The sequence below is a fragment of the Urocitellus parryii genome, chromosome 10 (genome assembly GCF_045843805.1).
Source record: "Urocitellus parryii isolate mUroPar1 chromosome 10, mUroPar1.hap1, whole genome shotgun sequence".
Lineage (NCBI taxonomy): Eukaryota > Metazoa > Chordata > Mammalia > Rodentia > Sciuridae > Urocitellus > Urocitellus parryii.
This window is the reverse complement of record NC_135540.1, coordinates 21,441,428-21,453,656: the sequence shown is the minus strand read 5'-3', so window position 1 is coordinate 21,453,656 and position 12,229 is coordinate 21,441,428. Positions and strand designations below refer to the sequence as shown.

At 38.9% G+C, this 12,229-nt stretch overlaps 1 protein-coding gene and 1 pseudogene across 1 annotated transcript in view; one reads left to right on the top strand and one right to left on the bottom strand.

The window, feature by feature from the left end:
• Ttc29 (tetratricopeptide repeat domain 29) overlaps positions 1-12,229 on the top strand; it is a 112,068-nt gene that overhangs the window by 62,241 nt on the left and 37,598 nt on the right. The window lies entirely within an intron of this gene.
• LOC144257296 (HCLS1-associated protein X-1 pseudogene) lies at positions 3,168-3,770 on the bottom strand (annotated as a pseudogene).

Here is a 12,229-nt window from a genome sequence, read left to right as displayed (position 1 = left end):
CTTTAGGGGTTAATTTAGTCAGGATAACCAACTTATAAAGATAACTATAATTCAAAGCAGGATGAACAAGGGGTTTCTAAGGGAAGAGGGAAGAGGTTGGTTCCAACACTGAAGACCAGGAGGTTGCACAGAAGAGCTATTGGGGAGCTGGGTTTCTATAGGCAAAAAACATGAGATCCACTGTGAAAGTAAACACACACACACACACACACACACACACACACCACACTCTATATGAGCCTACTAAGTGTTCTGGGAACATGAAAAATGAAATGCACTAGGAGGTTAAGTTGGAAAAAGGTGAAAACTAGCTCATAGATTCTCTCTCACATGACAAAATATATTCAAGCAATGCAGTGGAGTGCACAGTGAAAAGCAAGCCTTCCCTCCATCCCCATATTCAGTCTCATAGTTCTTTCCTCAAGAACAAATGCAGTTACAAATGTCTGGTTTAACTTTCCAAAATATTCCATGCATGCATAGCATACATGTGCATATAAATCTATGTCCTTTTGGTTATTTATAAAATGATAGCATTTATACACACCCCCCCCTGCACCTGGAGTTAACTTCTTCCGTATTGAAATAGACATATCTTATTTGACTTTTTTTTTTTTTACTGTTCCAACTCTATTGGGGTATGAATGACAGATAAACAATGCATATATTTAAGATGCAAAATGTGATGTTTTGATGATGTTAGGACAGCCTAATCAAGCTAATTGTCCTAGCCATCACCTCATATATTTCTCTATTGTTTTTGTGAGAAGACTTAAAATTACTCTGTTAGTATATTTTAAGTATATGATACTTTGGTATTAACTGCAGACATGCCTTGTTCTATAGTACAGCCACTCAATGTGCCCCTCCACACATTGAGTGGCTGTACTTATAATGTATTTAGCCATCTCCTACTGGTGGGCAATAAGATCATCTCCAATGCTTTCTTATTACAAAGGATATGTGGCAATGAGTAACTTTGTCAAATGTGACAAATTTATCCATAGAAGATTCCCAGAGGTACAACTTCTTGGGTATCTTATACTCAAGGGGTTTAGTAATAGAGCGATTGAAGAACTTATATTCAATACCCAAGTGTACAATTTCTTGAAACTCTTACTTTCTTCAGAAAAGTATTAAAATTGTCTTTGTGGAAATAAATGTGAGACTTATGCCTACAACCCACCTATTGACCGTGTGACCTTGGGCAAGTCCTTAATCTCTATAAGTCTCAGTTGCCTCTTGAATCCTGTGGGACTAGTAACTATGCTGACTTTACAGAGAGTAGTAGGCTACATGGAAGCTCCCCCAAACACCCCCCTGTCAATCCCTAGACCCCATGTAATGAATTGCAGGATCTTAAGGTGAAGTGTTTATCCTGGATTGACTGGAGGGATTCTAAATCCAAAGACAAGCACCTGTATGAGAAAAGGGCGGGAGATTGAAATAGACATATGTGGCAGGTCATGTGAAGGTGAGGGTGGAGAGTGTGGAGACTCGGCCACTAGTGGAGACTGCCTGGAGCCTCCAGCAAAGGGAAGAGCGACGCAATGCACGGACCTGTCCAGGCTCCCAGAGAGGACCCCACCATGACACCAGACCCGACTTTTAGCCTTCCACGCTGCAGGAGAAGAGATTCCTGTTATTTTAAGTCATCTGGTTTGTGGTAATTGCTGTGTCAGCCCTAGGGAACTAATACATAGGGTGATTAGAAGAGATAATTGATGTAAAGTTTCTAAAAAGTGTCTGCCTGGTATATAATAGGCCTTTAATTATTAGCTTTTATTATTATTGCACTCATCTAAGTCTCTGGACTTGAGTAGTGGTAGGAAAGATGGAAGGAACTAGATGGATTCAGAAGTCATAAAGGACTTAAAATAAGAGATGAAGGAAACAGGCACTGAGATAGATGGTCCCTGAGTGCCTGGCTGTGAACCTGGAGAGGTGCTGGTATCATTTCCTGAGACAGGGAATGTTAAAGGACACCCAGTCTTGGGGTGAAGCAGAAAACCCAGTTGTGATTTGCAGAGTTTGAAGAATTTTGGAAGTGCCCAAGGAGAGTTCAAGTGGACAGTTTAATATGTGGCCTCAAGATGAAGTGAGATTGGAGACACTATAGGTGATGGTTAATTTCATGGGTCAACTTGCCTGGGTGATGGGGGTACCCAGATAAATGGTAAACATTATTTCTGAATGTATCTGTGAGGTTATTTCTGGATATTAGCATTAGAATTGGTGGAGTAAAGGAGATGGTCCTTCCCATTATCCAATCTATTGAGGGTCTGAGTAGAACAGAAGGGTTCAGAAAGGGCAAATTCTGTCTGCCATACTGTTTGAGCAGAGCACTAATGATTTAAAAGTGTTCAGACCCAAACTGGAATCTATACTATTGGCTCCAAAACTCTTAGTCCTTCAAAATATGTCACCAGCTCTCCTGGGTCTCCAGTTTACAGGTAGCCAATAGTTGGATTTCTCAGCCTACCTAATGACATGAGCCAATCAATACCTTATTTAAAAAAAGCTCTTCATATATTTATGTGTGAGAGGCTATGAGAAAATATGAGAGAATACATTTCTTTTACTTTAAGACTTTTAGCTTGTGGCAATTTGTTACATCAGTCCTAAGAAGCTAAACATGGGTGATGGAAAGAGATTTCATATATACACACAGTTGGTTTCTCTGAAAAACCTGACCAAGATGGTGCATAAATTTGTTAAGTTTTAGCATATTCATAGTATGGAGTGGATGAAATTTCCTAGAGAGTATTAATAATGATTTTTTAAAGGCCTAGGGTGAAGCTAGTTGAAGGAGGGAGGTATGATGGAGATCAAGGGGGAGTGCCCAGGAAGGTACGAGAAAAGCAGATTTAGATGGTCTCATGTAAGTCATGGATCAGGTGCTCCTAAGACACAAATGTGTGAACCCTTTCACTTCCTATCCCAGGAACTGGGCTGGAAGGAAAAAGCGCTCCAAATAGCTATTTATTTTCTTTTTACCATGAATAAAGCTTTTATTGGTCAGTCTGAGTAGTGGCAGACCAACATACCTCCAAATCACTGTTCCATATACCAAGCCCCTGAGATGGCAAGAGAAGAAGCTAAGCATACTGATGGTGGGCAATGGGTGGGAAATGGAAAGGATCTGAAGGCCCCTGAGGTTAACCAGGCTACCAGGACTGGAACCAATGTCCCAGGAATAAAACCAGATTGGAAAGACCTCATCCAGGGCTGGAAGTCCTGGTGACACTGGATCATCTCTAGGATTGCTGTCTGCTCCTTGAAAGGTTACTGTGGTCCCTCGCAGCCTTCACTGTCCACCTGTCCGTGCTCCTTCATTACCCCATCTGCCTGAGTGATCTTGGTCACAGAGATGCTCTTGAAATAGGGTCTGGTCTGGGGCTGGGAACTAGCCCAGGGTCTTCTGGGAAACCTGGGAATCAAGATCATCATCTTCTCTGGCTCTAGGATGGGGAGTCACTGGCCACTTGGCATCACACTTATGAAAAGGTCTCTGGGATCCCTAGTCTGGTGCTGATTTGGGGATTCAGTTCTTGCATCCCACGCCCCACAAATATTCTGGACTAGCGACTTAGCTGAGTGCTTAAGCACTGATTCCAGAAGCATCTCTCCCTCCATGGCCTTTTACCAGGTATCTCTGATGCAGGGCCTGGAAGTTCCCCAAGGTCCAGAAAAGCCCAAAAAAAAAAGTCCCCAAAGAGGTCAAAAACACTCAATCTCATGTGGGACTCAAACCTTGAAACCTCAGACATGGCCCTTTTTTACCCGAGGGCAGCCTGTGTACCCAACCAATTGTTTCTAGTGGGAAATCTCCCTGACCCTGACCCATAGGCAGGTAGGAGCCCAGCCTAGAGTTAGAGTTACTTAACCCTTTGTACTCAATTCTCCAGCCAGGCTAGTGGTTTTGGGAAACCAAGCAAGGCCATAGTCCCAGCCCAGGGACCAGCTCACTGCTACATCCACAGTAACTTTGCAGCTGGAAAGAAACAGGGGCTGTCTTCATCACCTACATCTTGCCAGAGGCCAAATGTTGTTGGCTACTTGGACACAGCTCACCCAGAACTAAAGGAATTGCAGAAGCCAAGCGGAATATTTGAGTAAAGCTGCAGGGTCAGCAAAGAACCAGTCGTATGCCACCTGCAAAGCAGAGATGGCGTCAGACTCCTCGCAGTGAAACAGTAGCCAGGGAGTGACTACTGAGAAATCATGGAGGAAGGGAAACCAGGGCGGGGTGTGGCTGGGTGGGGAAGGGTCTCCTTCATGTTTCAGGGCTGGAGGTTTTGCTGCTCAGCCTGATTTCAGAAGGAAGCCTGTTTTTGCTGTTACACTGAGCTAGGTTCTCAAAACACCTGTCACCTTATTTTGATTTCAGATTTGAAGACCATGTCTTTTAATTCTCCCCAGTGTCTTATTTTAGCCACTTTCCCTGTTTCCTTTAAGAGATAAGTGGGCACTCTTCAGACTTTTGTTTGCAGCTCTCTTATCGTTTTATTTCTGAACCTGGTGAAGGTAATCACGTCACATCAGTCATCTATCATCTGTTTACAACTTAGAGCACGTCTTTCTCTCTGCAGTTTCTCTTCTCTGATGGCATTGCTTCTGGCTTACAACACATCTATTAGAAATCTACAGCAGGACAATGCAATGCCTTATTTAGTGAACGTACTATAAAAGTACAATGATAAAATTAAGTAAGTAGGATTGATTCCCTGGTTGACTTTTTGAGGGGAGGGAGTACTGGGGATTGAACTCAGAGGCACTCAACCACTGAGCCACATCCCAGCCCTATTTTTTTGTATTTGATTTAGAGTCAGGGTCTCACTGAGTTGCTTAGCGCCTCGATGTTGCTGAGGCTGGCTTTGAACTCTTGATACTCCTGCTTCAGCCTCCCGAGGTGCTGGGATTACAGGTATGCACCACCTCTGGTTGATTGCTTAGAAATCTAACCAGTTATCTAATCACAAAGTAATTATTTAATATAAATTAAATTTGTTTCTTTTGAAATCCTTTTCTAGTTCTACTTTCCCACCACCCTGTACACCGTTAACATTATCTTCAACTGTTTTAAAGCATTGAGCATTTCTATCATTGTGTGCTATAGAGACGAGTAGAAATGTCCAGAGGTCAGCTGTGTTGTGTTAAAGCCAGTGCAAGGCCATGTTCCATTGCACTGAACATCTTCCATTTTTTTCCCTTTCGTATTTGGTCTATCGTTTTTTTTGTTTTGTTTTGTTTTTTTGTTTTTTGTTTTGTTTTGTTTTGGTTTTTTTGGTACCAGGGATTGAACCAAGGGGTACTTACCAACTGAACCACATTCCCCAGTCCCTTTTATTTTTCATTTTGAGACAGCATCTCACTAAGTTGCTTAGGGCCTCTCTAAGTTGCTGAGGCTGGCCTTGAACTTGTGATCCTCCTGCCTCAGCCTCCCAAGCCACTGGGATTACAGGTGTGAACCACCACATTGGACCAGTCTATCTATCTCTGTCATTAATTATATGCACTGGTGTATTCACTCACTTGTATTTTAAATTTGTGGATTGGAATGTTTTCAAAATTCCAGTATTTTGTCTCCAGATTCAACCTCTACCTCTTACAAATCTCTCCCCTCCATTTTAAAGATTTTTACATCTTTTGGTTCAAAGAAACTCAGATAAACCTGTCTCAAGTAAATATTCCTAATCAATAGTTCTATTAACCTGAATCAGGAATTTTAAAATTTTGCCAGTGTATCTTTATGTAATAAATTATTAATACGTGTAGTAAAAGAATGTGTTGAGCAGCATAAAAGCTGGGTGATCCGTTCCTTGCTGTGGTTTGGGCATGCCCCTGGAACTCATGTGTTGGAAACTTAATTCCCAGGGTCGTTTGCTAATTGTTATTTGGAGGTGGAGCCTTTCAGAGGTAATTAAAATGAGATGAGGTCATGAGGGTGGGGACTTTATTGATGTGTTAGTGGCTTTATAAGAGGAACACGAGAGACCCAAGCTAGCACACTTGCCGTCTCACCATGTGATGTCCTCTGCTATGTTATGATGCGGCAGGAAGCCATTACCAGGTACCAGCACCATGATCTGGGACTACTCAGCTTCAGATCCATGAGCTAAGTAAACCTCAAATCTTTATAAATTACCCAGTCTGTGGTATTCAGTTACAGCAACAGAAAATAGACTAAGGCACTGATAAAAGGTTCTTTACTGAATGACAGAATAGAGCTTAGCTAAAAACAAATATTGGGCTTATTTAGGGCTGAAATTCCTGTTAATGAGAAAAGGGTATTTGATGAAGAAAAATTACAGTTGCATTCATGTTCAAGAGATCATGGAGACCCTGACATTTAAAGAGGAAAATGCTACTTACTTGTCAGGTGCTGAGAAAAGAAACAGTTAATTCTCTTTGCCCATCATTAATTTAGACTTGTAAATGTTCCAAAGAGAGTGATTCTGAATTTTAGAAGACCTCTTATGAAGTCCTAAGATTTGAAAGAAAAAGATATTTCACTAAAAACCACCCTTAAGGCTTTATGCAAAGTTGGACCAGCCATATTCCAATTGTGAAGTTTTTTGTTTTTGTTTTTGTTTTTTTAAAAAAGGGCCTCCCTCAGCACTTGGATTTGTTGTATGAATTTCCTTCCTTCCTAAATCATTCCACTTGACAATTCTAGGAGCACCAGCTTCATTTGGTCCATTCATTAAGTGAATCATTTGATTTCTATTATTTAGAAATAATGTAGCCTATCAAGAATTATACAATGAAAACAAAACTCATCTGACTGATATTTCATTTGCTTTTATAGCACAAGATTCATCACATATGCCTAACAGTACCATCTCTATATTTATATGTATCATTATAACAGCTTAGAATGCCTCTGACATTAGTATTAACTTGTATACATGGTTGGCCTAAATCTCTAGCTTCATCAGTAGCAAAATTCAAATAAATAATGTATTATAAAAAGTAGTGACATTAATATTCTAGAAACTTATGATTTGTTTGATAGATATGTGGTAATGAGGAATGATAGAAATCATTTTTATAAAATGATACATTTCATTATAGGTAACTAGAGTGAAATTTTATTTTCTCTTTTAACTCAATAGATACAAACAATGATAAATCCTTAATATGTCAAAAGTCATTTTTAAATAAGAATAATTTATTAGATTTGTAATGTTTGGCTGATAGAAAATTTGGGGGGAATTAAATTTTGCAATTGTTCACATTTTTCCCCCTTTCTCTGTATAGTTCACCTTCTCCTTTAAGAGTCATCCTATTGTTTATAGTTGTGGACTCCTAAATCAAATGATGATCAGATGCCCTGGTGATTCTGCAATGCCATACATAAAAAGAATTTCACTTTTGGTCCCTTTTATAAGTAAGAACACATTTTATCCACCGCTGAAAACATTATACAACCTGAGTGGGTCTCAGAGTTCTCCCTGGCTCAGTCTTGGTCAGATGGCATATCAAAAGAAAAAAGTAGTTCAACAATCTAAACCGGAGGTATTTCAATTTCAACTTACTATCTTCAAAGAACAGTCGAAGAGATGGTATTCTTAACTCACAGCACCGATATTTCCACTGCACTGAGTTTCCTCTTTGTCTGCCAATAGGATATTCTGAAGCCTAAAACTGCCTGTCATGCTTCAAAAGCCCAGAAGTTTCCACCCATGTCGAGCTCACGTTGGTGATCACTCCTTCCCTCACTCTCTCTTTTTCTGTCTTGTTTTCTCACTCAGGTCAATAAGTCTTGGCTCTTTTGGGGAGTCTCATCTCTACTTCTTACAACTCTGTTCCCCCTGAAAATCATAACTCTGACCTGCGTAATAAAACCCAGCAGAGCTACGGCTAGTTTGGGAGAGGAAGATTGCTAAGTAAACCATACCAGAATTGGTCATCTGGGAAAGGCAAGGCAAGGAAATACACTTATATTACATTTGACAGATTCTTGAAAACTACATGTCAGAAACAAACAAACAAGTATAATTAAAATAATAAAAGGAAAAAGAAGGGAAGTAGAGATGTCAAGGCAAAGGGGAATCCAGAGAGAAGCTGTCTGAGGCGTGTTCAACATTTTGGTCCTTTGTGTTTTATTTCCAAAGCTGCAACTCTAGAAAGTTTTGTGTGTTTGCAATATATAGAATGAATCTTCCTGGTGGACAGCACACCTATTAACATACGTCATTGGAATTAGTTTGTCCATGAGAGCAGTTGCTTCTTTTGCATCCACATTTTTCAGCCCTCACTGTTATCTTTTGCTGAGCCTTAAATGACTGTGGGAAGACATTTGGGGCGGGTGTAATATGCATCATAAAACTTGGTTAGAGTGCCTGGCATGGATACCGATGCTCACATCTGCTACCAAATCTTTGATTATTAGATGTTTTACATGAAGTAAAGGCAGTAAATAGTAACATTTGCCAGATGAAGCACTTTCAACATGCTTTTTAAAGAGTATATTTATCAACTCTTTGGAGTGAGAAGACAACAAAGTGGTTAAGATGATAAGCTTTGAAGTCAGATTGATAGAGGATGGAATCCCAGGTCCACTCCCACCTTGCTCTATTGCCGCAGTCTTGGCTGGGCACAAGATCACGAGCCACTCACAGCTTTGTAGATTCAAACAGCAATTCTTTATTCCCGAACTCACACCGGCCTCCACACACGTTCAGGGGAAATCTAAAAATCTACCCGCACAATTCACGTCCCAAATACTTTCTCAATTCCACGAGAACTCAACGGGAACTCAGGCAGCAGGAACGCCCTATTCCCAGCAGCAATAATCTTCAACCTCGAACTTCCCTAAAACCCATATTGTCTTAAACTGGGAACGCCTTAAACTTGTCTTAAACCGGGAACGCCCTAAAACCCAAGGAGCGGGATACTTCCTCAAACCTGCAGGATCCACCCTCGTCCTTGAGCAGGGTCACCTTACATGCAATGTCAACAGCGAAATTCCAAGGCAAGTCCATTTAACATGGGGTACGCTGGCAAGGAAATTTCGATGCGTCATTCCTACTTGGCAATGGCCCTCAGCACCCTATGACGTGGCTCAACTGAATTAACCTCTCTGAGCATTAGTTTCTTCGTCTGGAAAATGAGGATACTTCTATTCCCTAACACAGCATGGTTTTGTTAGAATTAAGTTCAAAAATTTAGGTAAAGTTTATGGCCTCGGGTCTAACATGTAGAAAGTCCTATTATATTACTATTGGTATTGAGATACATTAAACATTTTTTTCAAAGTGCTAGGTGATCATACATATCCCCAAAAAAATCACAATTTCTAGTTTTTTCTCTAGCCTGAGTTATTTCCAAACCACAGTTAGCATTGGAGAAAATGTTCAGTTTATAGTTAAAGTCTGTACATGTAAACATGTTTATAGTAGTTTATTTAGGTACGCATATTACATGATAAAGAGCATCTTTGTGTAGTATTGTCCAAGTGTTGCATAGCCTTATATAGCTAATTGTTAGGTGGTTGAATATTTGAATGACAGGTCTTGATGCACATTTCTTTGTACCAGAGGTAACTTTGGCAAAGAAAAGGACATGTGAGTCTCAGAGCTGGAAGACATCAATTTTAGTCCTGTCCGCCTCAAACTAGCCATGTGACCTTAAGTTAGTCACTCAACTTTTTGGAGGCTCAGTTTCATTTGTAAAATAAGGATCTCAATGGCAGCTTCACTGTGTCTTTGTGAAGATCAAGTGAAAAATGGTGTGTTTAGACTTTAAACTATAAACAGTTCTCAAATGTAATGTATTATCAATATTACTATGAGCTATGATATAATTGTCATTATATCTATTAGTAATAATGACACTGCAATAAGTAACATCTAATTGAATATCTATTCAAAGTATCTTCTTTATTCTTATGTTTCTTAACTATAATATATTACTGAATTCATCACGTGTCAATTACATAGTCCTTAAATTTATCTTTTTTGGTATTTTTTATGATGAAAATAAAGATAAACCAACATGCTATGGAAATGATTTATTAATAATTTATTAATAACTGAGTATAAATGGCATGTATCAAAAATATGAATTTGAGTCATTTCTTTATTTAAGTATCAGAGCTATTCACTACTCATTAAGTAAAAACCATTTTACTTACCAATTAGGAATCCTTACCTAAAATTTACCCTTCTGTTCTTGGTTTGAATGCTTGCTCTGTGTCTAAGGGAAGATCAGACGCTGGCCGAGGGGAAACCATGGACTCTTCCCAGATGAGGGCTACTAACACAGTGGCCTGTGGACACTCCCACTTGCAGTGTTTCCTTGGTTTGAGGTGACTCAGGGGTGAGCTCAGGGTCTCTGCAGTCATTTTCTGCTCTGCATCACAGTTTGCATCTGCTTTACCCTTTTGTCCTGTGGCCTACCTCAGTAGTCCCCTTCTTGGGGACTCTAGAAGGAGCAGCTGTTTGCAGATCCTATCTCCCAAATTTGTGCAGCTCAGAGCTCCTCCAATATGACATGGTATTCCACCACCCCACATGCTCACACTTGTCTACCAGAACACAAATCGTACTTAACTCCACGTTGATTTCATACATTGTGCTAGGTAGAGAAATGTTCAAAATATCCAGTATGAGTTGTACAAAAGAAAGGATTTTTAAAGATATTAAAAGAAAGTTGTACTATTTCCTAATTTTAAAAATGAATTCATTGCTAGGCTCAGTGGTGCATGCAGCTGGGAAGGCTGAGGCAGGAGGATTGCAAGTTCAAAGCCTGCCTCAGGAACTTAGCAAGGCCCTAAGCAACTCAGCAAGACCCTGTCTCTAAATAAAATATTTTATAAAGAGCTGGGAATATGGCTCAGAGGTTAAACACCCCTGGGTTTAATCCTCAGTATTAAAAAATATTATATTACTCAGAATTATTCAGCAATAATTTAAGACATAGTATTCGAATGTATTCTATATCTGACCTTATTTAATACTTTTTTGAGTAGCTAACCTTACTTGGAAAATATTTTTTAGATGTGATTTAATAATTTGAGAATTAGGAAAACCTGAAGTATGTCACCAATAATTTTACTATTGTTATCTTTGTATTTAAAGTTATGACTTTTCTAAAACATTAAAATGGTAACTTTATAATAATAATTTAACATAATTTTCTGTAGCAAAGATTGCGGAACAGAATCATAGTTAATTAAATGTTTTTTTAGCTTCCTCATGAGTGGGGTGTTTAACCCCTTTTTAGCCTTTTTTATTTAATTTTTTGAAAATTTCTCTAATGGCTTTTTAAAAATAATGTAACAGCATGTACATTTGTATCTTCTTTTTGAATGATGAATGCATTGTAGTGTTTGTAATAAATGAGAGCATCTGTCATTTAAATGATGGAAGTACTGTAGAAAATTGGAAAGCTCAAGGAAAAATGAAAATTTCTCTTTTTAAAACAGGAATCTACATAAGGCAAAAAAATTATAGTTCACCAACTTACATGGAAATGAGATGTTTAATGTCAGGATAAAAGTTCACAGCCTAGATTAATATAAACATGCATTTTTTAAATAATAAAACCTATTGATTTTTTTTAAATGTGAAAGCTGGTTTTAGATTCTGTTGAGATCTAGAAATACCACATGAACCAAATCTTCATGATTATCTTATGTACTCATTAAAAAAAAAAAAGAAATTTCTGCTACAATAGCTCTTGGAAAAGTTGCTGAAGTTTTTTTCCTCCAGTCCTTCCCATTTTAAGAAACAGCACAAATACTTCTGGTATTCATTTTGGGAGCAAATCAATAGAAGGATAATAGTTTTTCTTTGGTTCATCCAAAAGAGGACGAACTTTGAGAATCTGAAAATTGAGTATTCTCATCAGTGGTATGAACTAATGACATATGGAACATAATGTATGTATACTCCTTAAAGTTCAAGGCCTAGCATATGAAAATGTTCTCTGGAGCAATAAAGCAACCTTCGCAGCTCATCACAGGACTAATTGTATGACAGACCTAGAGGCGACGGCACAGCTGTTAGCACGCGTTGATCTAGGGGCTGTGAAAGAAGAGGAAGCTTGGGGAGGCACAGCACCTGCAAGGACCAGGACATGATTATGGATTAGGGTTGTTTTTTGTTTTTTGTTTTTTAAATAATTTAGGGGACAGACATAGACCAATAATAAAAATGTTCTCTCCTTTAAGGAGTATAGCTAACTCAATTCTGTGTCAGAGTTTCAAAATAATCACAAA